This window comes from Mobula hypostoma, chromosome 2 (genome assembly GCF_963921235.1).
Source record: "Mobula hypostoma chromosome 2, sMobHyp1.1, whole genome shotgun sequence".
Classification (NCBI taxonomy): domain Eukaryota; kingdom Metazoa; phylum Chordata; class Chondrichthyes; order Myliobatiformes; family Myliobatidae; genus Mobula; species Mobula hypostoma.
The window spans coordinates 155638210-155665593 of NC_086098.1; the positions used below are offsets into that span (position 1 = coordinate 155638210).

The following is a 27384-nucleotide window of genomic DNA, read 5'->3' on the forward strand; positions in this document are numbered from 1 at the left end:
CGCATGATCACGACGCACGGTACAGATAGCTGAAGCTAAAGGATAGGTTCCTTTATTGAAGAATATCGGGGTTGTTGCAAAGATTGATTCTTTGATTTAGACACGCTGCATCTGCCACGTATAAAAGGAAAGTTAAACATTTAGACTAATTAAGTGATAGGTACCGTGACGTTCTTGAGCTGCTTATACAGTTACAGGTGCAAGTTTGTGAAGCTACTTCTCAAGAACTCCACGTATAACGTGCAAAATCACCGTCGGTCTGTTAGTTAATGTCACCATTTCCAGCTGGGAAATCTTACGATATGGCGAGCTGAACACAGCTGCTCAGTTAAGCCTCGCAACCTCAGCGTTAATTTGCATAGGTGTAGAGCACATAATCACGTGCTCCTATTCGTTGCACTGATGAGGAAAGGACAGCCGGCCAGGGTTATATTCTGGCTGCAAACTGTGCACTTTCCAGAACGCATCCGAATTCACGATGTCCAGGAGGCTGGGTGTTATCTTGATAATTTGCGTAGTCTGTAAGTATCTAATAACAGTTATTTGGATTTTTAGAGCGCATTCTTGTTGCAGATAATTCTTCACATGAAGCCTGCCATCTAATACTGACTTATTTTTCTAGGTTCAAATGCAGAGATCACATTAAATCAAGAGGGATCTCTGTCCGTTCAGCCGAGAGGAACGGTGAAGATCGGTTGTAGCGTGTCTGGCGCCACCTTGGGAAATTCTGATATAGCGTGGTGTCAGCAGAAAAGTGGTGGTGCTCCCCGATTTCTCCTCTATCATGATCGCGGTCGAGACGTAAAGGGTGCTGGCATTCCCGATAGATTCTCTGGAAGGTCTCAGTCTTCGAGCAACGCCGCATTTTTAACTATTACCAATGTTCAACCGGAGGACGCGCCGATTAATACTGTAGTTGGTGGCCATCGAACGCGTTGCTCTTCGGTGGAGGCACTAAGTTGGCTGTAACAGGTAAGCAGCATTTACTTTATTTTGTGCAATTGGATTTCTTTATCATTTTCTAGAGTCAATCTTTGAAAACCATAGGGTCAATTCGATTATTGTTGCAAGTACTACTCGAAGATGGTACTCAGAATTTAAACTGTTTAGTGATTATATCTGGGTGTTAGGATGGAGCTACGTCTCTACCAAAGGAGGTATAAGACTCTCCTTTCATCTGCTAACCTGCATGTCACCCTTGGGCCAAATTACCTACTCAGCTCCCTGATCAGGGTCACCTGAAGCCAAGGGAGCAAGTGGTGGATGGACATATAACCAGAATTTCTGATTAGGCGACCACTGACGCCAGGCAGATGATCTCTGAAGTGTATCGATAAGTGTACAGACACTGTGAAGAAGAAGGCAATAGCAAACCATTTCTGTAGAAAAAATTGCCAAGGGCAATCCTGGTCAAGGATAGGGCCACGATTACCCACGTCATACAGCATTGCAGATAACGCCGATCCTGCGTTCGTGTGCATTAAGTAGCATTCTGGAAGTAAAAGCTTTATTTTGAATTAGTCTCATAGTTCATGCCGAAGTAGTGAACAGCAAGAATAATTCACAACTCTTAATATTAGTCAAAGCATCGTATATGGCAAAATTACAGAATATTTAAGTTAGGGACGTGAGGAGCCATTAGCAGGAAAAGTAATTTTAGATAAAATATTTAAGCCTTGAGCGTTATTGTTCTATTTTAGTGGGTTCCTTTATTCCTCAAAGCAAACGAGGCCAAACCCTGTAAATTTGTGTCTTTTTCCGGAGTGGATGTGGGTGGTGGTGGAAAGAAAGAGCTGTGTGACTCAATGAAACTGAAAGGTACAGTTAGATTAGATTCTACCTGGTCTGCGGAGTTCCTCCAGCAGTTTGTATTTGTACTACTGTTGGTAGAACAGTGGAGCGGCCCTGGGATAAGGGGCTATCTCTCAATTCCAGTCGGGCCGAGAATTAGAATCTGATAACCAGAAGCTCCCCGAAATCTCCCAGACCAACACAGGATTTCAGGATGTTTTTCGAACGCTGGAAATTCATGTCCTCTTTGCATCAGCTTTTTTTTTACATAGGAAAGGGAGTCAGTGAACTAATTCCATCAATAGAAAAGAGGCAGAACTCTTTCGGAATATTCTATCACCAGCACGTGTTCGTTATTTTCTAAACACAAGACGACTGAGATTTATTGCTTGCAACTTAATGCCATCTATAGCTACATTATCGTAACACCGGATACGACGGTTAGTTTGAAAACAACACCTACAGTTAAACCCTGAGGACTGATGGAAATAAGTACATCGTTGTAACAAAATAGTTTGAAATGAACAATTTCAAGTTTCTATCATATATTAGGACGAATAACACAGTAACGACCGACTTTCCACGGCGATTTCTTTCACCTCGCCATAGATTGCTGCGGTACGGTGGTCATAAACACGGTAAACATTGAAAAGCTTCGATTGACGCAAATTCTCTTTGTTGTTACAGTAACATTAATCAAAATAGCTTGCAAGAACATTAAGTGATTTGCATTAATTTAATTTATATTTGTAGCAATTTTTCTGAAGTTAACTTGAAAGGGCAAATTATCGGATTTGGGATATTTTTGTAAACATTAACTGCTGCATTGGGTTTACATGGCTGGCACCTGCTCCCTCTGCTTAGTATGATCAGAATGGGTTTCTCAAGTAATCAGTGTCGCAGGGTTCAGGTCACTTTCCCAATATTTACACCGCACCTGTTCTGAACTGGCAGTATTTGACAGAGTTGTGTGGAGGGAGACTTAGTTTGCATCTGATTTTCGAGGTACATGTCTGAAAATGTTTCATACGACACGGAAGAAATTAGTGCATGAATTAAATACAGAGTAAAGCTCATTGACTTTCTTCCATCATTATCACTCCGGGTTTGCAAGAGTAAAAATCATTCCTGTACGTTCTCCTTTCAAACACTCCAAAGGTACGAGTATGATCCGTCAAAAACAAATTGATTTCACTTCCAATACCGTGATAAACACTGGCAAGGTCAGGGAAGCACGGGTTAGATAGAAAGAAAAGCACCTACACTGCCCGTCAGTTAGTATCAATCCTCAATAGGTATAGATGGAGGGGTATTGAGGTTATGCTCAGGATACAGAAAATGTGACGTAGAGCCAAATGGAATCAAGCAAAAGCTGTTGGGAAAATAAGGAATTTAGAAATCCAATTGCTGAAGAAAATAGGAGCAAATCTGGACATATGCTTCGCACATAATTTGATCCGAAGAGATTCTTTGAATATACTAAGAGCAGAAAGGCAGCTAGGGAGAGAAAAGGTCCACTTAAGGATTAGTTTGATCGCCGATGTGCGGAACCGCAGGAGACTGACGTGGAATGAAATGGATACTTCCAATCTACTTTAAAGTGGAAAAGTCATAGAAGCTAGGAAATACAGCGACGAACAATGCGATGCCCTGAAGCATAATGATATTAAGTAAAATAGCGTTTTTGAGGAGAATAACAGTTGATAAATCTCGGGACCTTGCTTTCTATATCCCCAAATGTGTAGCAAGCTTGGGAACAAATCGCTGGGATATTTCCCGAGACATTTGTATCTTTGTTAGCCACACGCATGTTTTCGGAAATCTGAAGTTTGGTTAATGTTTCATTTTTATTTGAGAGACTGGAAGGATAAGCTAAGGACCGGCGAGCCTAACATTAGTCGAAAGGCACTTCCGGCGATTCTGCGAGAGAAGATGTATATGCATTTGAAAAGGGAAGAAATTAGTAATAGTCAGAATGATTTTGTGTGTAAGAAATCACATCTGCCGAATTTACTTGGCTGTTTTGAAAAGGTGACCAAAATAACTGACCACATGGGATGGACGTGAATTATAATGAACGACTGGGATAAACCGAGATTACTCTCCTTTCATCGGAAAGAGGCTGAAGGGTGACATTAGAGGTTTATTAAATGATGACGGGAATACATAGGGTGAACGGTGAACGTCCAGTAAACCCCTCTCGGACTTCCAGACGGATGCAAGTATCGCTTCGATGACAAACTCTGCCATCTTGATCATGAAGATGGAGAGTTTGTCATGTAAGCGTCCGTTAAAATGGATACCTGTTCCCGGCCGGAAACCCGAGAAGGGTTTATTCGTCATATACGCCGGGAAAGCACCAGATCCTTTTTGGTCAATGTCTATTTCCCATTGTCACTGTGCTTAAAACTGGAGGACATGGGTTTAATGATACGAAGGAAAATTAAACGTTCTTTCCCCACAAAGGTGGTTGCTATACGATACGGCAATAGATGCCAGACGAAATGATAGTTGTTGCAACAGATACGATGCTTAAAATACGTTTAGAGATGTACACGGATGGGTAATGTTTAAAGACATATGGAGAAAATGTAGGTGAATGGGTTCAGCTAACTCGACGCCTTATTCAGCATCGACGAAGTGGGCGAAGAACTTGTTTTCTTGTTGTATAACTCTGGTACTCCAATATGTGGCTTGTTTCCATAGGGTTTTGATCGCCATGGAGGAGTAAGTGCGCTTATGGATCAATTTTGCATTGGCGGCTCTTAACTCAGGAAAATACACCAGATGGCGATTGTTCGAAAGTCGCCTTTTCTGCCTTCATCGCATGGGATAGTAAGAGAGCTGAAGGTGGAAGGTGTATATGATCACGCGCGAATATGGAAGTGTGAGAGTCGCGCTCTATGTTTGCTTAGGTATCCTGGGTTATTTATTTAAAACCCATGAAGTAGAGCGACCTCCACTCTTCTTGTATAGACATGCATTTAGATCACAACGTCTCTCTGTGAAGACCGCGAGGTAGCCGCTCTGCAACGGATAAATTAAATCACCCTCGTATGTATGGGCGTCCATGGACGCAGACAAAAAAAAATATAATTGTAACTGGAACTGCCCAGCGTGTTCTAGCGTGGAAGGATGTCAATAATTGCAGTTATGTAATTGTGACATTTTTGAGTTATAAATATTGTTCAGGACGATATTCTCTCCAGCTCCTCTTGAAAATGACGCCACCGATCGTTTCCAGTCACATCACCGACCTAATGCCGATTGTTGAACGCGCATTCGGCACCGTTGTACAAAGTCTGTCCACTTTTTCCCACTCGTCTTCGGTGTTGGACTTGAACCCGCAAATTGCCATCTGAGAGACCACACGTCAAGTCACTAAGTATTAAATGATTCAGACAAGATTTGTTATCGTTCTTTAATACGGACTTATTTTTTCATTCCAGGTGGAAAATTGACCCGTCCTTCGATTACTCTTCTTCCACCTGCGTCAAAACAGGTCACTGAAGGACAGATGGCGACTCTGGTGTGTCTGGTCAATAATTTTTCCCCTAGATCGGTGGAGGTTTCCTGGGAAACGGACGGCAAAGCCGTGAAGGCTGGTGTCCAGACGACCCGAACCGTCCGGAATAACGACCAGACCTACAGCATGAGCAGTTACCTCACCCTGACCGCCTCTGAGTGGAACTCACACGAAGTGTACACTTGCGGGGTTACACACCAGTCTCTCGGGTCTCCACTGAAGCGAAGCATACAGAAGTCGGGCTGTGCGTAAGAGAGAGCCGGCCGTTTGGGTGCGCGATGTTACTTATGGTCGGGGACAGCAACGTTTTACGATTGTTTCATTTCTATTGGCGAGCGGCTTTCGAAAAGTAGAACTTCAACAATATTTACATTTTAAGAAAATAATCACTTTATAACGGAGTCCTAGCATCTTTTGTTTAAATAAAATAAAACATTATTCTTCTGGCAACTTGTATATTTTTTGTATATCAACAGTTGAGAATAACCGACAAATCCCCTAATACATTGACACTACGAACGCCATCTTTTAACGTCAATATTTCAACGCCGTCTTTTAACGTAATTCTGCCAAGAATTCGAAAAGCCGGCATGCGGTTACAGGTTGTCACGTGAGCAGAATGTGTTGAATGGTGTTGGAGATGCCGCGATACAAAAACAGCAGCAACTGGCGTTGATTTACAGTAGCGATTCCCATAGTCACTAACTAACAAAGGTAACAGATGTCTGAATAAATTGTGGAATTACAAAAAGGGACAACTTGTGCCTACTCAAAATATGATAAAGCCCGTAGTCCGAAGTGAACAAAAAGTAGTTAGCTGCTGATGGAATTTGTACTCATGGCGTTTCAGAGAAAGAAGCCAAAAATCTATAAAGGCTATGTTTGCTGCTATATCCTTTGGCTCACGACGTAGAGTCTGAACGGTGCCAAAAAACACCATCTCAGAACTGCTCTGCATTTTCCCCGATCCAGGCGAAGCAGTAAGAGGGTTCCATCCTGAAATGTTGTCAAAATTCTTTGACAGCTCATGATGTGACCCTGGATGTATCGGTTATTAACCATAAAACTGAGACAAGGAATAGGACGTTCTGTCCTCCTAACATGTTCGGACATTCATCAAGTTGTAGTTGAGATTCGACCTCAGCGTCATGTTCCTGCCTCTGTCTTAACATTCAGAAACCCGTCGATTATATGAACGAATTTAATAACCGTGCCTTGAAAGGGTGGAGAATTCCGCCACCGAGTGCACATTAAGCGCATGTTCTTGACTGATGAGCGGGTTGACCCAAGTTGCCATTTACAAGAACATGAGGGAACGCCCCTAAGTCAGAATCCCGCCAAAAGGGCCGGAATGTTTCTCACTTCAGTTCTAAGTAGCAACCGCTCCGTCTGAAACTGGAGTCATGATCGTGGACTCCTTATCTTGGAAAATCTCTTGTCTTCATGCAACGTGTTAAGATCTGTTGTAATTTAAAAATTCATTGAGATCTCCCCTCATACTCGTAAATTCTGGAGAAAACAGGACCGGACTACGCAAGTTATTCTCATACGGTGAGTCCACCGTCCCTGGAACTAGTCTGGTGAATATTTGTTGAAACCCCTCCATCTATTTAAGCGGCGATATCAAAACTACAGAATGACGTCAACATTCGTGTACTTAAATCTCTCTCATGACAAAGGCTAAAGTAACATTTGTCTTCCTCGTGGTCTGTTGTTCTGGCACTTTCGCTCGCAGGAATCCGAAACCCGTTTAGCTTTCAGCAACTCTACCATGAAAGTAATATTGTCTGATATTGAGATTTTGTAAAATATATTAAATTTGGAACATGTTATTAAACAACTAAACTAACGTTTTAATTAAAATTAGTTCCTGAAACAGATAAATACACAAATTGTTAAAATAATAAATGAAAATAAGCCAAACTTAAACAATCTATCTCTCTTTTTACACAACTGATCTTTTCCCTACACCCCACAAACAATGATGCCTCTAATGGTTTGAAGTGTGAACCTGGGTCAAGATACAAGGGTCAATAACAGTGCAGTTCTGGGTCCTGTCTTTTCAGTTCTGCTACATCTCAGCATTTGTACTCCAACAAAAACTGACCGGCATGCAGATGGTTTTCAATAAATCGTTCTCAAAGCTCGAAAATTCGCACTTTACAAAGAATTACCAATTCCATGTGGTCGAAAGAAGATTTAATCAAAATAGGGAGTGCTGTTCTAGTCAAAGAGTTTCTGTATAACTTAAAATACGATTATATATATTGAAAATCGCTAAAGGGAAACCATTTTTTTGCACCGATGTTCGACCTTTTTAACAGAATATAAGCAGATTGCCCTTTGGATGAACGATTGGCATGTTTGATTAGTGGAGGAAGGTACAAGGTGTCAGATGTTCTGGTGGTTGTCGCAGTAGGGGTCCGATTGCTGGGGTGTAATAATATTAGGTAGAAGTCATCGATGCCAAGGATTCTCATTAGGGCAGTGATCAATGAGCATAACGAGAAGACATTAATGACGCTCCTTTTGGGATTATATAGAGTTAGGATTTGTCCAGGTGCTTATTGATTCTGAGCATGCGTGTGAGGCCTGTAAATATTTCTCAACAGTGCATTTAGGTGGCGGAGGTTTCCTCCCTGTCACTGAGATCATTAACAATAGTGTGAGACTTGTACTTTGAATAACCTGAATGGATTCCATGGTCCTGGCATACAGAATCCCTTTAGCCCATCTCCCTGTCATTGTCGAAGTATCCTCATATAAACGTCCACTTTATGCTTGCATGTTATGCTTTGATTAAGCATGGCTTTTGTTGTACTGCATAAAAAAGGCGAAGTCAGTAAGAACTCCCTGAAGTGAATCCCAATGAAATCTCTAATGACCACCTTTGTCTGTTCTAATATTTCTCCAGGAATTTATAGTTATCTTTGAAATAAAAGTAAGCTGACACAGTTCAGCATTTCCGTAAGCATGCAATCTTTGATTGTATTAAATATCTGTTCATATTATAGGATTCTTGCTGTAAATTAGTAACATTTTGGTCGCATCTAATAAATCAAGGGCCGAAGAAAGATGCAGCAATACCAACATTGGACCACCAAGCTCCACCCACTGCCTATCCCTGCTGCAGCAGGACCATGTATCTTGCCCATTGTCCTGCTGTTCCTCGTACGCTGTGCTTCACAAGGTGTTCTAAAGTCTATCAGTGTCACCGATGAATACCCTATATGTCTGATCTCTGAGGAGAAAGTTGGGAATGCTTTATATCAAAAGAAACTTTTTAGTTCTCAAATTATCCAAATCTTCACTCAAAAACGGTTGACTCCAGACCTAGTTTTAACAGCTAGAGAAAAGGCTTCCCAATATCTGGTTTCTCAAACTAATTGAGGATTTTGCACAGAGATCGTGTCACATACTGTCAAACTACAATAAACTTACTCCAGATTTCTTAAATATCTGTTTAATGGAAATTGTTTTCACCTTAGGAATTAATTCAGTCTACTATGCTGCATTGATCCCAAGCAAATATATCGTGTCTTAGACACAGAAAACACACACTAGGTAGAAAAAAACCGTGGTCTCTGGAACTTACTATAAAATATGAACAAGTCATTTAAATATACCACTTACCTCCTCAATGCGAAGCCAAATGATAATGCGTGAAAGTAATACTGTAAACATTTTCTATTACATTTGACAAATCAAAATTGAAAGATCAGAATCAAAAGGTCAGCTAATGCATCAAAATATGGACTCATTATTTACTGTTAATTAATTACAAAAGTCAATAATCACTTTAGATTTATTGCTCTGCAACACCGCCACCTATGGCGCAATATATTGTATGAAATATCACCACTCCAGTTTCCCCATTTCCATTTGATTTATCTGATCTCGTCGGAAACTACTTCGATATTAGTTTCACACATTCATATCGACGTGTAGTAAGGATTTTCATTATTTCAGTGAGGTGCCTCTCTGTTCTAAACACTGGAGAATTAAAGTATAGCATTTATAACTCTCCACATAGAATTAACCCCTACTCCCAGATGCTAAACGGACGAATCCTCTTCATTTCCCCGCATTCGTAAGCACCCTTGGGGAAAGAATTACAACCTGTTTAAATTGGACACCACGATAGCAGTGCGAGCCAGAGGGCTCTCGGAGTTCGGAGGTCAATCCCGACGTCTTTTGTCAGCAGCTTTTATGCTCCTCCCCTTGAACTCGCGGGTTTCCTCCAGGTGTGCCTATTTCTTTCCACATTCCAAAGATCTGGATTGTAAATTGTCCTTTGATTAAGCTAGGATTCATAGGTGGATTGCTGGGTTGTGAGACTTATAGCATGGGGGTCCCCAACCTATTTTGCACTGCGGACTGGTTTAATATTGACGATATTCTTGCGGACCGGCCGACCCTGGGCGGGTTAGGGTTGCCAACGGACAAAAGTAGCAATCAAATAAGTTGTGTTTACCCAGAGAAAGACTACAATGACCTTGCGCGGGCATCTGTGTGCGCATGCGTGTACGTGTCGATTTTTTTTCTACAAATCGTTTTTGGCGATTCTGTTCGGTGGCGGGCATACGACCGGAATATAGGTGATAAGTGGGTAATACACTCAATTTCGTTTCTAAAAGGGGTTATCTACAGAATTTAATAATAAACACACAGCATATTTTCCTCGCATGAATATAGTGATAAGTCAATTATCAGGGGAGGACAGGGGAGCTTGAAGAAAGTGTTGAACGAACTCCCAGTAGAAGTGGCAGAAGCAGGTTCGTTATTATCATTTAAAGAAAAATTGGATAGCCATACGGACAAGAAAGGACTGGAGGGTTGTTGGCTGAGTGCAGGTCGGTGGGACTAGGAGAGTTTAGCGTTTGGCGCGGGCTAGAAGGGCAGAGATAGCCTATTTCCGTGCTGTAATTGCTATATGGTTATATAGGTCACTTATAAGTCAATATCATCATAACAGTGTAAGTAACATTTGGCTGTTAAACACACAGCCCATATTTTCCCCATATGAACATATAAAATCATTGCAACACACCACTATCGCTGAATCAGTGGGAGCCCTGGGCTTGTTTACCTGCAACAAGACGGTCCTATCGAGGGGTGATGGGAGACAGCGATACTCATAGGGGGTTCCTTATGTCCAATCTATTCTGCAATTTAGTTTTCGTTTTATTCATTGCAGAGATATGTTGGAAATGGAAGCAACGTTTTCAGTGCTTTCGTGGCTATCTCAGGAGATTTAGCCTTGACTTTGATCCAGAATGCCGGCAGAGATATTATGTCAAACATACTTTTCAGCCCGCTGTCATTTGCAAGCTCGAGGAGTTGATCTCCTTCCCGCGCTGACATGGTTGACGTGCGGGTAGTAACCTCGCATGCGTTCAAGCTCAACAGTGCGTGACAGGGAATGAGAAAATGGGAAGCTGACTCCTATCGCCAAATCATATCGTTTCCTCGCGGCCCGGTAGCGAATGCTTTGCGGCCCGGTACCGGTCCGCGGCACGGTGGTTGGGGACGGCTGGCTTATAGGGTCGGAATGGCCTGTTCCACGCTATGCCTGTAAATAATTAAATAAACAGATAGATAGATAGATAAATAGATAGATAAATCTTCAGGTGCCGTCCTGTGAAGGTGCGACTGTGAGTCCACTATGGTATCTTAGCATTATAATCATGTCCTATTGCCCTTCCCGCTGATTGTTTTCATTTACATTGACTGTCGGTGATTCATTTGTAGATCCTAAATTGTCTTCTAATACTGACATTGTAATCTATTGCTTTGATTTTCAATTCGTATACATGATTACTTCATGTTCAGAAAGGACAATCAACTTGTTTAATGTTATACTTTTTAGTGCCGTTTCTCAAGTTTCCATTGAGATTTCAGATTTCAAATTTCGTTCGCACACTGATGTGAACTTGAATAAGATGCCTTAAACTTTTTTATTACAATTTTATTGTATGTCTAACACGCTTCACTTTGTAAGTAACGTTCAGTTATATTGGCTCGTGTATGTCTAGGGGAAATCCAGCCCAGCACCCGCCTCAACACTCCCCACAGGGTCGGTTGCCGTCCGAATCAATCACAAACATCAATCATCAGCCAGCACACCCAGTAAATTTTAACAAATACACTTTATAGATATTACTAATTCTATGACATTAATATACATTTGATACAGAGAGGAAAGTAATGAAAAAAAAGGCGCCAACACTTATTAAAGTCCAAGTTCTTTGCGCGCTACGTTGGAGCTCAATTCGACATCAGACGACCACCCGAATTCCGTCGACTCATGGCTCGGGACCACCCTGAGTGATCAACCGGAGCCTCTCCACACGTCCGCGGTCTTCCTCGTCTCTCCTCCGACTCCCCGCTAAAACTCAGTCCACAGTCATATCATACAGCATGGTATCCGAAAGCAAAACGATACATAACCACCCATTGGCTAATAGAACTCTGTTATCTCATTTTAAAATAAAACAACTGTTAGCGCAAACTCTCTTCAGCGTTAAAGCACAACAAAGCCGCATTCCCCAGATTAACATAACAAAGTCGCCATTTTAAATGTAGCAAAAGAAAGACCCCGTACACTCTCCCCCCACCACAAAAAGTCATGCCCTGATGATGTTACCATAGTTCACCAGTGCTCCTTGTAAAACACAAAACCCAACCCAGGTGCATAAAGCAGTGACATAACTTTGCAGGGCAATAGAGATCACCCCCTGCTCTCCCGGCGCTGTATAAGTTAGTCTCTCCGGGAGATGCCTACTCCTCTGAGGCTCCTGTACTTCCTCTGCTGACTCTCCCTGTTCAGTCACCCCAGTTGACACCTCGGGCCTATCTGTCGGACCTTCCCCCTCACCGCGATCCCTCTGCCCCTGTGAACCATCTGGCTCGGGTTCTGCCTCCACCCTCTCCTCCCCCAATCCCGGCTGTAATACAGGCGGCTCTGCCTCCACCCTCTCCTCCCCCAATCCCGGCTGTAATACAGGCGGCTCTGCAACACCCTCCCCCAATCCCGGCTGTAATACAGGCGGCTCTGCAACTCCCTCCCTTGGTTCCCCTGACTCACTGATGGAAGGCCCAGGAGCCTCTTCTCCCAGCACCGGGGAATCAGCGAACGGAAGCAGGTACCACACGTCCGAATCATCATCTTCCGATGACGTATCCCTTCTCGAGGTGGGGACTGGCCCCGTCTCTTTCGCAGCGGGCTCTTCCCTCGCCCCGCACCCTCGCAGATTCCTCGTAATAGGAGTAAACTCCCATTCGGGCTCTGGGTCTACCTTCACCTCTCGACCCAGAGGCAACAGGTGGTTCTGATGGAGTACCTTGACAGGCCCCTGCCCGCCCTCAGGTCTCACCTGGTAAACCGGGAGATTCGGCATCTGACTCTCCACCACATAAGGGGTGGCTGCCCAACGGTCCGCCAACTTGTGCTTACCAGGTAGTCCTAAATTCCTGATAAGGACTCGGTCTCCCGGCAATAGCTGGACGAACTTTACCTTCTGATCATACCTCCTTTTATTCCGCTGGTTCTGCTTGGTGGCTGCCGCCTCAGCCAACTCGTACGTCCTTTTCAGCTCTCTCCTCATATCGGACACGTACTTCAGACATGGCTTCGAAGGTATTTCCCCCGCTTCAGTCCCAAAACACAGATCAATGGGCAACCTCGCTTCCCGTCCGAACATCAGATAGTAGGGAGAGTACCCTGTAGCATCATTGCGAGTACAATTGTAACAATGAACCAAATGGGCGATGTGTCGACTCCACTTACTCTTCTGTCCAATCTCCAAGTTGCCGAGCATGTCCAGCAGGGTCCGGTTAAACCTCTCGGGTTGAGGATCACCCTGCGGGTGATAGGGGGTGGTTCTGGACTTTTCAACCCCAAGCATATCTAGCAATTCATGTATAAGCCTGCTCTCGAAGTCCCGTCCCTGATCACTGTGGATCCGCCGGGGAAGGCCATAATGAACAAAGTACTTCTCCCATAACACCTTCGCCACTGTAGTCGCTTTCTGATCCTTAGTAGGAAAAGCCTGCGTATATCTAGTGTAGTGATCCGTGAGGACCAAGACATTCGCGGTGTTGCTGGTGTCTGGCTCAATAGACAGGAAATCCATACACACCAGGTCCATGGGTCCCGCACTCTGCAAGTGGGATAACGGGGCCGCCTGCGCAGGCAAGGTCTTCCTCCTGACGCAACGACTTCAGGTCTTACAGTATTCTTCCACCTCCCCCCTCATCCGGGGCCAGTAAAACTGGTCCTTGACTAATCCATAGGTCTTCTCTACCCCTAAGTGCCCGGAATCATCATGTAGAGCCTGGAGCACAGTCTTCCGATACTTCTCAGGCATGACCAGCTGCCAGCGCCGGGGGTGGTCCGGAGGCGACGTGACCCGGTACAGGACGTGGTTCTTCAGCTTCAACCGGGGCCACTCCTTCAGTAGTAGGGGAACGGAGGCGTGTTTCGCCTTCTCCACCTGCCCCATATCACCCCGGCTAACCGCGTACCAGATCGTGCCAATGCTCGGGTCATCACGCTGAGCCGCCCCACTTCCTGGGGGCTCAACTCCGGCAGCTGCCTGTTCCTCAGAGCAGTCACATTACAGTAAACAGTGGGCAGCGCGTCATCGTCAGCCCCCAACTGATCCACTACCCGATCCGTTCCCATCAGTGCTCCTACTTCCCCGTCACTCCCAACTTGACACATGGCCTTTACTCCCTGGGCGGGGACACTCCTCCACTCCTCAGCCGTGCCCGACTCGTCGTGCGCCCGACGAGACAGGGCATCTGCATCGATGTTCCGACTCCCCGGGCGGTACTTCAGGCTGAACTCATAGGCAGACAAGGCTGCTAACCACCGGTGCCCAGTGGCGTCCAGCTTTGCCGAGGTCAGGATATAATTGAGGGGGTTGTTGTCAGTTCTCACCTCAAACTGGGCCCCGTATAGATAGTCACTCAACTTGTCCACCACCGCCCATTTCAACGCCAAGAACTCCAACTTGTGAGTGGGATAGTTTCTCTCAGATGGCGACAAACTCCGACTGATAAACGCTACCAGCCTCAATCCGTTTCCCCGTTCCTGGTACAGAACAGCCCCCAGACCGTCGTGGCTGGCATCAGTGTGTAGAACATACGGCTTCCGGGGATCAGCAAAGGCCAACACTGGGGCCTGTGTCAGCGCCCTTTTCAGAGATTGGAACGCCTCCTCATATTGAGCATCCCACCTTAAAATCTTATCTCAATCCATCTTCACACCACTTACCACAACGACAAGTACAACTTTCCCGAAAAGTCCAAATCCCGGACGGTAGTCCCCACTTGTAATGTTCCGTTATACTGGCTCGTGTATGTCTAGGGGAAATCCAGCCCAGCAGCCGCCTCAACACTCCCCACAGGGTCGGTTGCCGTCCGAATCAATCCCAAACATCAATCATCAGCCAGCACACCCAGTAAATTTTAACAAATACACTTTATAGATATTACTAATTCTATGACATCAATATACATTTGATCCAGAGAGGAAAGTAATGAAAAGAAAAAGGCGCCAACACTTATCAAAGTCCAAGTTCTTTGCGCGCTCCGTTGGAGCTCAATTCGACTTCAGACGACCACCCGAATTCCGTCGACTCACGGCTCGGGACCACCCTGAGTGATCAACCGGAGCCTCTCCACACGTCCGCGGTCTTCAACTGCTAGCGCAAACTCTCTTCAGCGTTAAAGTACAACAAAGCCGCATTCCCCAGATTAACATAACAAAGTCGCCATTTTAAATGTAACAAAAGAAAGACCCCGTACATTTATATTAAATGAAATATATTTTTATATATTCATTATATTATATAGATATATAGTACTATCATGCTCCAATGCTCTGTAATTTTCTGAACTCACTGTTAAATTTACTAACAATATTCTAGCCATGTTAGGTAGTTTATATCAGGTTACATATATAACTGCCATGAAATCGTCCACCTTATTACAAATGCTGTGTGCATTCCAGTAAATAGTTTTGGCTTGCTACCATTTCTCCGTTTCTGGCTATGTTTCTATGTTCTGTTATCATTACCAAATTTGTTAACCTGAACCAGTGCCTGCTTTTCCATCTTATAAAGGTAAAAAAGGTAAAGTTTCTCCCCGCGTCTTGTTTGGCAGCAACCGTGCCGTTTCTTTAGCGGTTGTCTGCTTTATGGGGCCGAGTCGCTTGCTTGATGCTCAACTCTGCACGATGGAAAGCGCGGAAGGAGCCGGCCGATTTCCAACCCGGAGCCTAGTATTCTGAAGTCCGGGTGCGGATATCACTATACCACCGTCCCAGACCTGTTCCTTCAATACTTGCAGCAAAATAAGACCCACCTTCAAAAATTTATTGCCACTCACCCCATCCCCGCCACCAACACTACTCCAAGAATTTAATTTACAGCATAATCTAGAGTTCTTGTTAATTAATTTACTATGAAAAAGATCATAGCCCAATTCAAGCTCTTCATTTATCTGTCCATCTATCCATCTATCTATCTATCTCTGTCTGTCTATCTATTTATCCATCCATTCATTCATTCATTCAGCGCAGAACAGGCCCCTCTGGCCTTTCAAACCGTACCACCCAGTAACCTCCGACAATCTCGATTTAACCCCGGAGCACCCAGGGGATATCCACACATTCTTCGGGGAGGACGTAGAAACCTCTTACAGAGGACGCCGGCAGCTCTCTCCTTTCCTTGTACTGATACCAGTGACCCCGGAGATGAAAGCCACTGCTGTCTGTGTGGAGTTTGCAAGGTCTCCTTATGATCGCGTGAGTTTTCTCCGGGCACATCGGTTTCCCGCCATATAACAAAGACGTCCGTTACTTGTAGTTTACTAGGCCTCCGTAAATTGCCCCAAATGCGTTGGTGGATGGTAGTATGAACGGAAGCTGTGTGAAGAATGATCATTGGATCAATGTAGAATTAACAAAAGTGTGTGGTTGTAAGACGGCGGGGACTTGATGGGCCGACAGTTTGTTTATGTCTCCTTGACTCTTCAATACTCTTCAGACGGAGTAGACGCTTTTAACTTAGGCAACAGTTATGTGGGGACTTGCGTCTGTGTTGGAAATTCCTACAGCACTCATCCACATGCCTCTACACTTCCTGAAGTTGTATGAAGTCTGTGCCGTGTCCCGTTTGCTCATTCTTTCTACAGACCTATCTCCATAGATAGTAAGGATATCACAACTGTTAAATTTAATTGCAGGATGAATGCACCTGCCTCACAGATAGTCAAATATTCCTCTCCTTCTTGCAAGTCTATTTCTGCATCGCTAGAATCTAACAGCCGTGAGAGACTCTCGGTATAAAACACCCACCCGGAACTCTCCGCATTGGATTCCCTGGTTTCAGTTTCTCAGCTCTGAGCCCAAGTAAGCTGAACTGCAGTTACCTATCGGGGGTGTTGTAACCACAGGTCACAGTAGTTTTCGCCAACTCCCAGAAACGGTGGCCACGGCGTTTGAGCTATGGTACAATTGTATAGAAATGAAAAATAACAGAAGACAATTACAAACTGTGAATACAATTATGTTCATGTTATTATTAATCGGTTGGTAATCTGTGAGCTGAACATTAGCTATATGAAATTCACATAACTATCTTGTTCTCGAATACCATTTAGAGAGCAATATTACGGGTCAATCTGAAGGGCTGGGACAAAAAGTGCAAATCGATCAGCTCGATGCCCCTGAAAGAATTACAAAATGATCCATACTAACAGTGCAGATTCAATACCTATTTCAAAATTTCAACATGCCAAAAGGACGCCAATACAAAACAGTGCATTTATTTTTGTTTACAATTGATAGAACAAGACTCTATGGGAATGCTGAACAAATACAACACAACACCGCCATTTTAGGGCAGGAGTGAAAACTCTATTTTATTAGGCCATATTAGTGAAAATATAGTAATAACTATCCGTAGAAATTAACAGGGCAGAACATTCACTTTAAAGTAGTTCAATTACTTCAAAAATCCTTCTGTTTGTGTAGAATTAGTAGCACTCGGTGGAGTTATAGATACGTTCTGTCTTTTAAGGCTGATTCCGGTCGCGTTAGGCAAGATGCTGAGTTAATGGAAATAGTACCAAGGGAAGTATAATAGTGTCTCGTAATTTGGTGTTGTCTTCATGTACTATGGCTGCATAAATAGACGCTCTTTCTACCGCACATGTGGGCGAACATTTTGGAACCATTGTCTGAAGTAAAAGGATCCGCGATTCAGTATTGAAATGAAGACAATTTTCTTTAGTCAGAAGTTAGTGCATTTTAGGAATTCTCTATCCAAGACCGGTGCAGGTGCTCAGAAGTTGAGAATGTTCAAAACAGATGAATAGACATCAATAGAGCTGCATTTACTACTTTATCTTGAATGACAAGCGACTGAAACTTCTTGACCAACCTCCCAGAGGGATTTTGCCAAATCCCTTGCTAACTCCATGTAGACAAGATCTACTGGCTTGCCTTCATCAACGTTCCCAATAACTTCCTGGAGAAACTCGATAAGATTGATTAGGCCTGACCTATCACGCAGAAAGCCAAGCTGACTATCCTTATCCCGTCTCTGTCTATCCAAATTCTCATATATCCGGTTCCTCGGAGTACCTTCCAATAACTTTCCCACTACAAATGTCAGGCTCATCGGCCGATAATTTCCTTGTTAATTTTTAGAGACGTTCTTCAACAGTAGAACCATATTAGCTATTCTGCAATTCTCCAGTACCTCACCTGTCACTAAGGATGATTCAAATATTCCTGTTAAGCCTGTGTAGTTTCTGAAGTTGGTTCCCACAGGGTCCGAATGAATACATCGTCAGGCTCCGGGGATCTATTCACCCTAATTTGCCTCAAGACAGCAAAAACCTCCTCTTTTGTAATCTGTCTAAGGTCCAGGAACTCGCTGATGCTTTCCCTCACCCCCGTAGATTATGCGTCCGTTTTTCGAGTAAATACACATGCAAAAAATAGTCCATTTAAGATCTGCCTCATCCCTTTTCGATCAACGTATAGATTGCCATTCTGACTTTCCAGAGGACCAGCTGTAATCCCTTTGCTCATAACAGTTCTATAGAATACTGTAGGATTCTTCTTCACCTTGTCTGCTAGGACAACCATATGTCTTCTTTTAGCACTTCTGATTTCTTTCAAGTGTTCTCCTGCATTTCTTACACCACGTAAGCACCTCATATGTTTCCACCCGCCTATATCTGCTATGCACTTCCTTTTTGTTGTTAACCCGGGCCTCCCTATTTCTTGCAAGCCAAGGTTCCCTAGACCTGCTCCCTTTAACTTTTATCACGATAGGCACATACTCTCAAAATTTCACTTTTTTAAGACCTCACACTAACCAAGTACGCCTTTCCTAGAAAACAGCCTGTCTCATTCTACACTTGCCAGACCCTTTCTGATGCCATCAAAATTGGCCTTTCTCCAAATTAGGTACGCATGCTCAACAAACTGTAAAGATGTGAATAAGAGGAAGTAAGAAGAAACCAATGGGTGGACTGACTTCTCAAACTTCCGCTAATGCCCCAGCTCCCCCTCGTACACCATCTGTTATTTATTTATATACACATTGTTTCTCTCTCTCTCCTTTTTCTCCCTCTGTCCCTCTGACTATACCCCTTGACCATCCTCTGGGGTTTCCCCCCTCCCCCTTTTCTTTCTCCCTGGGCCTCCTGTCCCATGATCCTCTCATATCCTTTTTGTGAATCAACTGTCCAGCTCCTGGCTCCATCCCCTTTCCACTCCTGTCTTCTCCTATCATTTTGGATCTCCCCCTCCCCCTCCCACTTTCAGATCTCTTACTAGCTCTTCTTTCAGTTACTCCTGATGAAGCGTCTCGGCCCGAAACATCGACTGTTCTTCTTCCTAGAGATACTGCCTGGCCTGCTGCGTTCACCAGCAACTTTGATGTGTGTTGCTGGACTGCATGTCACTTTATGCTCACTTCGTCAATTGGCATGGATAATTCCACTTCAAGAGTGAATCAATAGTGTAAGTCTCTGTTACGTGGGGAATAGACTGAGATGAACAGTCAATCTTCTATGCAGATGATTCCGTGGTTTGGAGGATCATCGAGTTGCGAAGGCGTTTATAGCTTTACCTGTCTCAAATATGTTTCTGGCATTGAACGAAAAGTCTAGTTTCCAACGCCATCTCCCACAGAATGAAGTGCTGCAGTGTCGCTCCTTAATGCCGCCTTGCTTTGTCAGTGTCTAATGCGTACAAGTACTTATGCTATCAAAAATCACTTAAATAATTTCATAATAAGGGACATTTCTAGGTTTAATGTCTTTGACAAGCTTACTATTAAAGGTCTCTCTCTGAGCTAATTAATTGGTTTTTATCCAGTTTCTTTCAGCTAACGCGGGTATTAGTGTCAGGGGAATCAGACTGATTAACTCATGCTAATTTGAATATATTTAAGACCATGAGACCATAAGACAAAGGAGCAGAAGTCGGCCATTCGGCCATCGAGTCTGCTCCGCCATTTTATCATGAGCTGATCCATTTTATCCTATTTAGTCCCACTGCCCCACCTTCTCACCATAACCTTTGATGCCCTGGCTACTCAGATACCTATCAATCTCTGCCTTAAATACACACAATGACTTGTCCTCCACTGCTGCCCGTGGCAACAAATTCCATATATTCACCACCCTCCGTCTAAAAAGATTTCTTCGCATTTCTGTTCTGAATGGGCGCCCTTCAATCCTTAATTTGTGCCCTCTCGTACTAGACTCTCCCATCATGGGAAACAACTTTGCCACATCCACTCTATCCATGCCTTTCAACATTCGAAATGTTTCTGTGAGGTCTCCCCTCATTTTTCTAAACTCCAAGGAATACAGTCCAAGAGCGGACAAACGTTCCTCATATGTTAACCCGCTCATTTCCGGAATCATCCAGTGAATCTTCTCTGTGCCCTCTCCAACGTCAGCAAATCATTTCTTAAATAAGGACATCAAAACTGCCCACAGTACTCCAAGTGAGGTCTCACCAGCGCCTTATAGAGCCTCAACATCACATCCCTATACTCCTATACTCTATTCCTCTAGAAATGAATGCCAACATTGCATTCGCCTTCTTCACTACCGACTCAACCTGGAGGTTAACTTTAAGGGTATCCTGTACGAGGGCTCCCAAGTCCCGTTGCATCTCAGAACTTTGAATTCTTTCCCCATTTAAATAATAGTCTGCCCGTTTATTTCTTCTGCCAAAGTGCATAACCATACACTTTCCAACATTGTATTTCATTTGCCACTTCTTTGCCCATTCTTCCAATCTATCCAAGTCTCTCTGCAGACTCTCTGTTTCCTCAGCACTACCGGCCCCTCCACCTATCAAGGGCATACAAGGAAGCAAAAATTAGTGGGAAGGCAGAGGACTGGGAACTTTTTAAAACCTTACAAAAGGAAACCAAGAAGGTCATTAAGAGAGAAAAGATTAACTATGAAAGGAAGCTAGCAAATAATATCAAAGAGGATACTAAAAGCTTTTTCAAGTATATAAAGAGTAAAAGACAGGTGAGAGTAGATATAGGACCGATAGAAATGATGCTGGAGAAATTGTAATTGGAGATAAGCAGATGGCAGAGGAATTGAACGAGTATTTTGCATCAGTCTTCACTGAGGAAGACACCAGCAGTATACCGGACACTCAAGGGTGGCAGGGAAGAGAAGTGTGCACAGTCACAATTACGACAGAGAAATTACTCAGGAAGCTGAATAGTCTAAAGGTGGATAAATCTCCTGGACCAGATGGAATGCACCCTTGTGTTCTGAAGGAAGTAGCTGTGGAGACTGCGGAGGCATTAGCGATGATCTTTCAAAAGTCGATAGATTCTGGCATGGTTCCGGAGGACTGGAAGATTGCAAATGTCACTCCGCTATTTAAGAAGGGGGCAAGGAAGCAAAAAAGGAAATTATAGACCTGTTAGCTTGACATCGGTGGTTGGGAAGTTGTTGGAGTCGATTGTCAAGGATGAGGTTACAGAGTACCTGGAGGCATATGACAACTTAGGCAGAACTCAGCATGGATTCCTTAAAGGAAAATCCTGCCCGACAAACCTATTACAATTTTTTGAGGAAATTACCAGTAGGCTAGACAAAGGAGATGCTGTGGATGTTGTATATTTGGATTTTCAGAAGGCCTTTGACAAGGTGCCACACATGAGGCTACTTAACAAGATAAGAACCCATGGAATTACGGGAAAGTTGCATACGTGGATAGAGCATTGGCTGATTGGCAGGAAACAGAGAGTGGGAATAAAGGGTTCCTATTCTGGTTGGCTGCCGGTTACCAGTGGTGTTCCACAGGGGTCCGTGCTGGGGCCGCTTCTTTTTACATTGTACATCAAGGATTTAGATTATGGAATAGATGGCTTTGTGGCTAATTTTGCTGACGATACGAAGATAGGTGGAGGGGCCAGTAGTGCTGAGGAAACTGAGAGTCTGCAGAGATACTTGGATAGATTGGAAGAATGGGCAAAGAAGTGGCAAATGAAGTACAATGTTGGAAAGTGTTTGGTTATGCACTTTGGCAGAAAAAATAAACGGGCAGACTATTATTTAAATGGAGAAAGAATTCAAAGTTCTGAGATTCAACGGGACTTTGGAGTCCACGTACCGGATACCCTTAAAGTTAACCTCCAGGTTGAGTCGGCAGTGAAAAAGGCGAATGCAATGTTGACATTCATTTCTAGAGGAATAGAGTATAGGAGCAGGGATGTGATGTTGAGGCTCTATAAGGCGCTGGTGAGACCTCATTTGGAGTACTGTGGGCAGTTTTGGTCTCCTTATTTAAGAAAGGATGTGTTGGAGAGGGTACAGAGAAGATGCACTAGAATGATTCCGGGAATGAGAGGGTTAACATATGAGGAACGTTTGTCCGCTCTTGGACTGTATTCCTTGGATATAGAAGAATGAGGGGAGACCTCATAGAAACATTTCGAATGTTAAAAGGCATGGACAGAGTGGATGTGGCAAAGTTGTTTCCCATGATGGGGGAGTCTCGTACGAGAGGGCATGACTTTAGGATTGAAGGGCGCCCATTCAGAACAGAAATGCGAAGGAATTTTTTTAGTAAGAGGGTGGTGAATCTATGGAACTTGTTGCCACGGGCAGCAGTGGAGGCCAAATCATTGGGTGTATTTAAGGCAGAGATTGATAGGTATCCGAGTAGCCAGGGTATCAAAGGTTATGGTGAGAGGCGGGGGAGTGGAACTAAATAGGAGAATGGATCAGCTCATGATAAAATGTTGGAGCAGAGTCGATGGGCTGAATGGCCTACTTCTAATCCTTTCTCTTATGGTCTTATGGTCTTATGGTCTATCTTCGTATCGTCAGCAAAATTAGCCACAAAGCCATCTATTCCATAATCTAAATCCTTGATGTACAATGTAAAAAGAAGCGGCCCCAGCACGGACCCCTGTGGAGCACCACTGGTAACTGGCAGCCAACCAGAATAGGAACCCTTTATTCCCACTCTCTGTTTCCTGCCAATCAGCCAATGCTCTATCCACGTATGCAACTTTCCCGTAATTCCATGGGCTCTTATCTTGTTAAGTAGCCTCATGTGTGGCACCTTGTCAAAGGCCTTCTGAAAATCCAAATATACAACATCCACTGCATCTCCCTCGTCTAGCCTACTGGTAATTTCCTCAAAAAATTGTAATAGGTTTGTCAGGCAGGATTTTCCTTTAAGGAATCCATGCTGAGTTCTGCCTAAGTTGTCATATGCCTCCAGGTACTCTGTAACCTCATCCTTGACAATCGACTCCAACAACTTCCCAACCACCGATGTCAAGCTAACAGGTCTATAATTTCCTTTTTGCTTCCTTGCTCCCTTCTTAAATAGCGGAGTGACGTTTGCAATCTTCCAGTCTTCCGGAACCACGCCAGAATCTATCAACTTTTGAAAGATCATCACTAATGCCTCCGCAATCTCCACAGCTACTTCCTTCACAAGACGAGGGTGCATTACATATGGTCCGGGAGATTTATCTACCTTTAGACTATTCAGCTTCCTGAGTACTTTCTCTGTCGTAATTGTGACCGCGCGCACTTCTCTGCCCTGCCACCCTTGAGTGTCCGGTATACTGCTGATGTCTTCCTCAGTGAAGACTGATGCAAAATACTCGTTCAGTTCCTCCGCTATCTCCTTATCTCCCATTACAATTTCTCCAGCATCATTTTCTATCGGTCCTATATCTACTCTCACCTGTCTTTTACTCTTTATATACTTGAAAAAGCTTTTAGTATCCTCTTTGATATTATTTGCTAGCTTCCTTTCATAGTTAATCTTTTCCCTCTTAATGACCTTAGTTTCCTTTTGTAAGCTTTTAAAAACTTCCCAATCCTCTGTCTTCCCACTAATGTTTGCTTCCTTGTATGCCGTCTCCTTTGCTTTAACTTTGGCTTTGACTTCTCTTCTCAACCACGGTTGCATCCTTTTTCCATTCGAAAATTTCTTCATTTACCTGCCTTGCACCTTCCTCACTTCTCGCACAAACTCCAGCCACTGCTGCTCTGTCGTCTTTCCTGCCAGTGTCCCTTTCCAGTCAGCTTTGGCCAGTTCCTCTCTCATGGCACTGTAATTTCCTTTATTCCACTGAAATACCAACACATCAGATTTCGGCTTCTCTTTTTCTAATTTCACTGTGAATTCAATCATGTTATGATCACTGGCCCCTAAGGGTTCCTTCACCTCAATCTCTCTAATCACCTCCGGTTCATTACGCAATACCCAATCCAGTACAGCCGATCCCCTAGTGGGCTCAACAACAAGCTGTTCTAAAAAGCCATCTCGCAGACATTCTACAAACTCTCTCTTTTGAGATCCATTGCCGACCTGATTTTCCCAATCCACTCGCATGTTAAAATCCCGCACAATTATCATAACACTGCCCTTCTGACAAGCCTTTTCTATTTCCTGTTGTAATTTGTAGTCCACATCACTGCAGCTGTTTGGAGGCCTATAAATAACTGCCATCAGGGTCCTTTTACCCCTGTGATTTCTTAGCTCAACCCATAAAGATTCTGCACCTTCCGAACCTATATCACCTCTTTCTAATGATTTAATATCATTTCTTATCAATAAAACCACGCCTCCGTCTCTGCCTACCTTCCTATCCTTCCGATACACCGTGTATCCTTGGACGTTCAGCTCCCAGAGACATGCGTCCTTTAGCCACGTCTCAGTGATGGCCACAATATCATATCTGCCAATCTGTAGCTGTACAAAAAGATCATCCACCTTATTCCTTCTGCTGCGTGCATTTAAGTATAACACCTTAAGACCAGTATTTGGTACTTTTCGCTTTGATTTCACGGCAACTTTATTGCACTGCAACTCATCCCAATGGCTACAAATTTGCCCCATCAGCTGCCTGTCTTTCCTGACATCTTTACTGCTCACTATCTTAGATTTATTTCTGTTTTCCCCTTCCTCCGCTCTGTCATTCCGGTTCCCATCCCCCTGCCAAATTAGTTTAATCTCTCCCTAACAGCTCTATTAAACTTTCCCGCCAGGATATTGGTCCCCTTCGGGTTCAGATGCAACCCGTCCTTTTTATTTCATTTCTATGTTACATTGACTGTTCTATTTTAGAAACGTAGGAACATAGAAAACCTACAGCACAATACAGGCCCTTTGGCCTACAAAGTTGTGCCGAACATGCCCTCTATTTTTCTGAACACTGACAGGGCCAGGACAGCACGAGCTTGATAGAAATTAAAGCTCCTACCCTGCCCGTCAGTGAATATTCGTCCTCAACTGGCGATGGAGAATTCTGCGGCAGCACCCAAGCCTAAAAGTAAATATAGAATATGTTTAAGTGCTCCACTGTTTCTTTTCCAGCATCAGAATCGCTTTCCAATTAGAAAATGAGGCTTGGCAAGCAATTGAAGGGGCGCTTTGGGGCCATAATTCCATTAGATTTTAAAGGAATTTTGAAAAAGAGATAGGGGCAGTTCACAAGTTAAAGACCTAAATTGGAGCAGAGCAAAATTTGATGGGATTAGTCCGGAACTCTCTCAGAGAAGCTGTTAGCAAGTATAGCGAAGTTTAGCAAGTCGGAAGCTTTTGAAGGTGAGATACAGAGGATTCAGGGCAAACATGTTCTTGTCAGAGTGAAAGGCAAGGTGGGTGGGATTCACAAATGCTGCCTGATGGAGAAACATTGAGGTTCTGCTGATGAAGAATGTATAGCCAGCTGGGATCAATCAAATACTGTGTGGAAAATAAGGAGTGTAGCTCCAGTTAGTGAAGAAATCAAGAGCGAATAGAGGACATAAGATATCCTTACAGATAAGTTCATCCTAAAAGATCCTTTAAGTATATAAAGAACAGAAATGTAGCTGGGGAGATAAAAGGTCCACTTGAGGATTAATCTGATCATTAAGGTGTTGAGCCTCAGGTGACAGATGAGGACTTAAATGAATACTTCTACTCTACACTAAAGTGGAAAAGTCATGGAAGCAAGCAAAACCAAAGACGAGCACAGTGATGCCCTAAAGGATAAAATTATTGTACAAAATGGGCGGTTAGTGTTTTTGAGGAAGATAATGGTGACTAAATCCCGGGATCTTGCTATCTATGTCCCAAAACGTGTCGTAAGCTTGGGAACAACCTGCTGGGACCTTTGCAGAGTCTTTTGTATCTTCGTTCGCCACAAGTGTGGTTTCGGAAACCTAAGGTTGGCTGATGTTGCATCTTTTTATAAGGAAAACCACAAGGATAAGGTACGGAACAACACTAGCCGGCGAATTAGTGGTGGGAACGTTTCTGCAGGTGATTCTGCGAGACGAGATCTATATGCATTTCGAAAGGCAAGGAATGGATAGGAATAGTTATTATGTTTTCGTGCGTGAACAATCATGCCTACCGAACTTACATGGCTGTTTTGAAGAAATGACTAAAATTATTGACTTGGACAGTATTTGACCACATGGAACGGACTTTTGAATTATCATGAACGACTGGGATAAATTTGATCTGCTTTCCTTACACGCAACGGTATTGATGTAAGGTCAGACGGGAAAATTAAAGGGCATCTGTGGATAAATTTTAATCACAAAGGCTGTGAGTATGTGGATACACCTGCCAGAGAACGTGGTAGGCGCTACAAGTATTACAAAGTTTAAGAGACGTCTGGAAATTTTGCATCAATAGGAAGAGTTTGAAGAGATACAGGGCAAATATAGGTGAATGGGTCCGGCTCAAGAAGATACTTTATTCAGCATCGACGAAATGGGTCGAAGAATTTTAGAGTTGATCGCCATGGAGTGATAAATGCCTTCTGCATTGGTGGTTCTTAACGTAGGAATGCACACCAGAGTGCAATTGTTTGAAAGTCGCCTTTTCTGTCTTCATGGCATGGAATTGGGAGAGAGCTGAAGGTGGAAGGCCGAAGAAAGCGAATGCTCGTGTGTCTGATTGCGCACGAATTTCGAGGTGTGCGAACAGCACTCTGTCTTTGCTCAGGTATCCTGGGTCATCTTGTTAAAACCCACGCAGCAGAGTAACCTCCAGTCTTGTATGGTTATGTATTTAGATCACGCATCTGTCTGTGAAGACCACAAGGTAGTTGCTGCGCCACCGGTAATCCGGTAATAAATGTTATATAAGACGGACACAGAGTGAAACCAAACAGTAGTGTCTTCACAGACGTGCAGGTGCTTACTGGCAACGTAGAGTAGATGTATCCTCAGGGGCTGAAAAAGTGTTCTCGGAACTTGAGAAAGGCTAGTCAAGGAAGTGCAGGGGACCTAGCAAATATATTTAAAAGGTCCTCAGCCTCAGCCGCGGGTAGCTAATCTTGTTCCGTTGCACAATATGCTCTCCAAGAATATGATTGGCAATAATAGGCCGGTGAGCCTGACGTTATTTGTAGGCAGGTTGTTGCATTGGATTCTGAGGGATCAGATTTATAGGCATTTGGTGAAAAGCAGACACTAATTAGGAATAGTCAACATGGATTTGTGCTTGCTGGGTCAAACCTAACCAATCTTAG

General features: G+C 43.7%; 1 pseudogene; it reads left to right on the forward strand.

Annotated features, from left to right (window-relative positions):
* The first annotated feature begins 472 nt into the window (after positions 1-472).
* Positions 473-5712, forward strand: LOC134359811 (immunoglobulin lambda-1 light chain-like; annotated as a pseudogene).
* The last annotated feature ends 21672 nt before the right edge of the window (positions 5713-27384 follow it).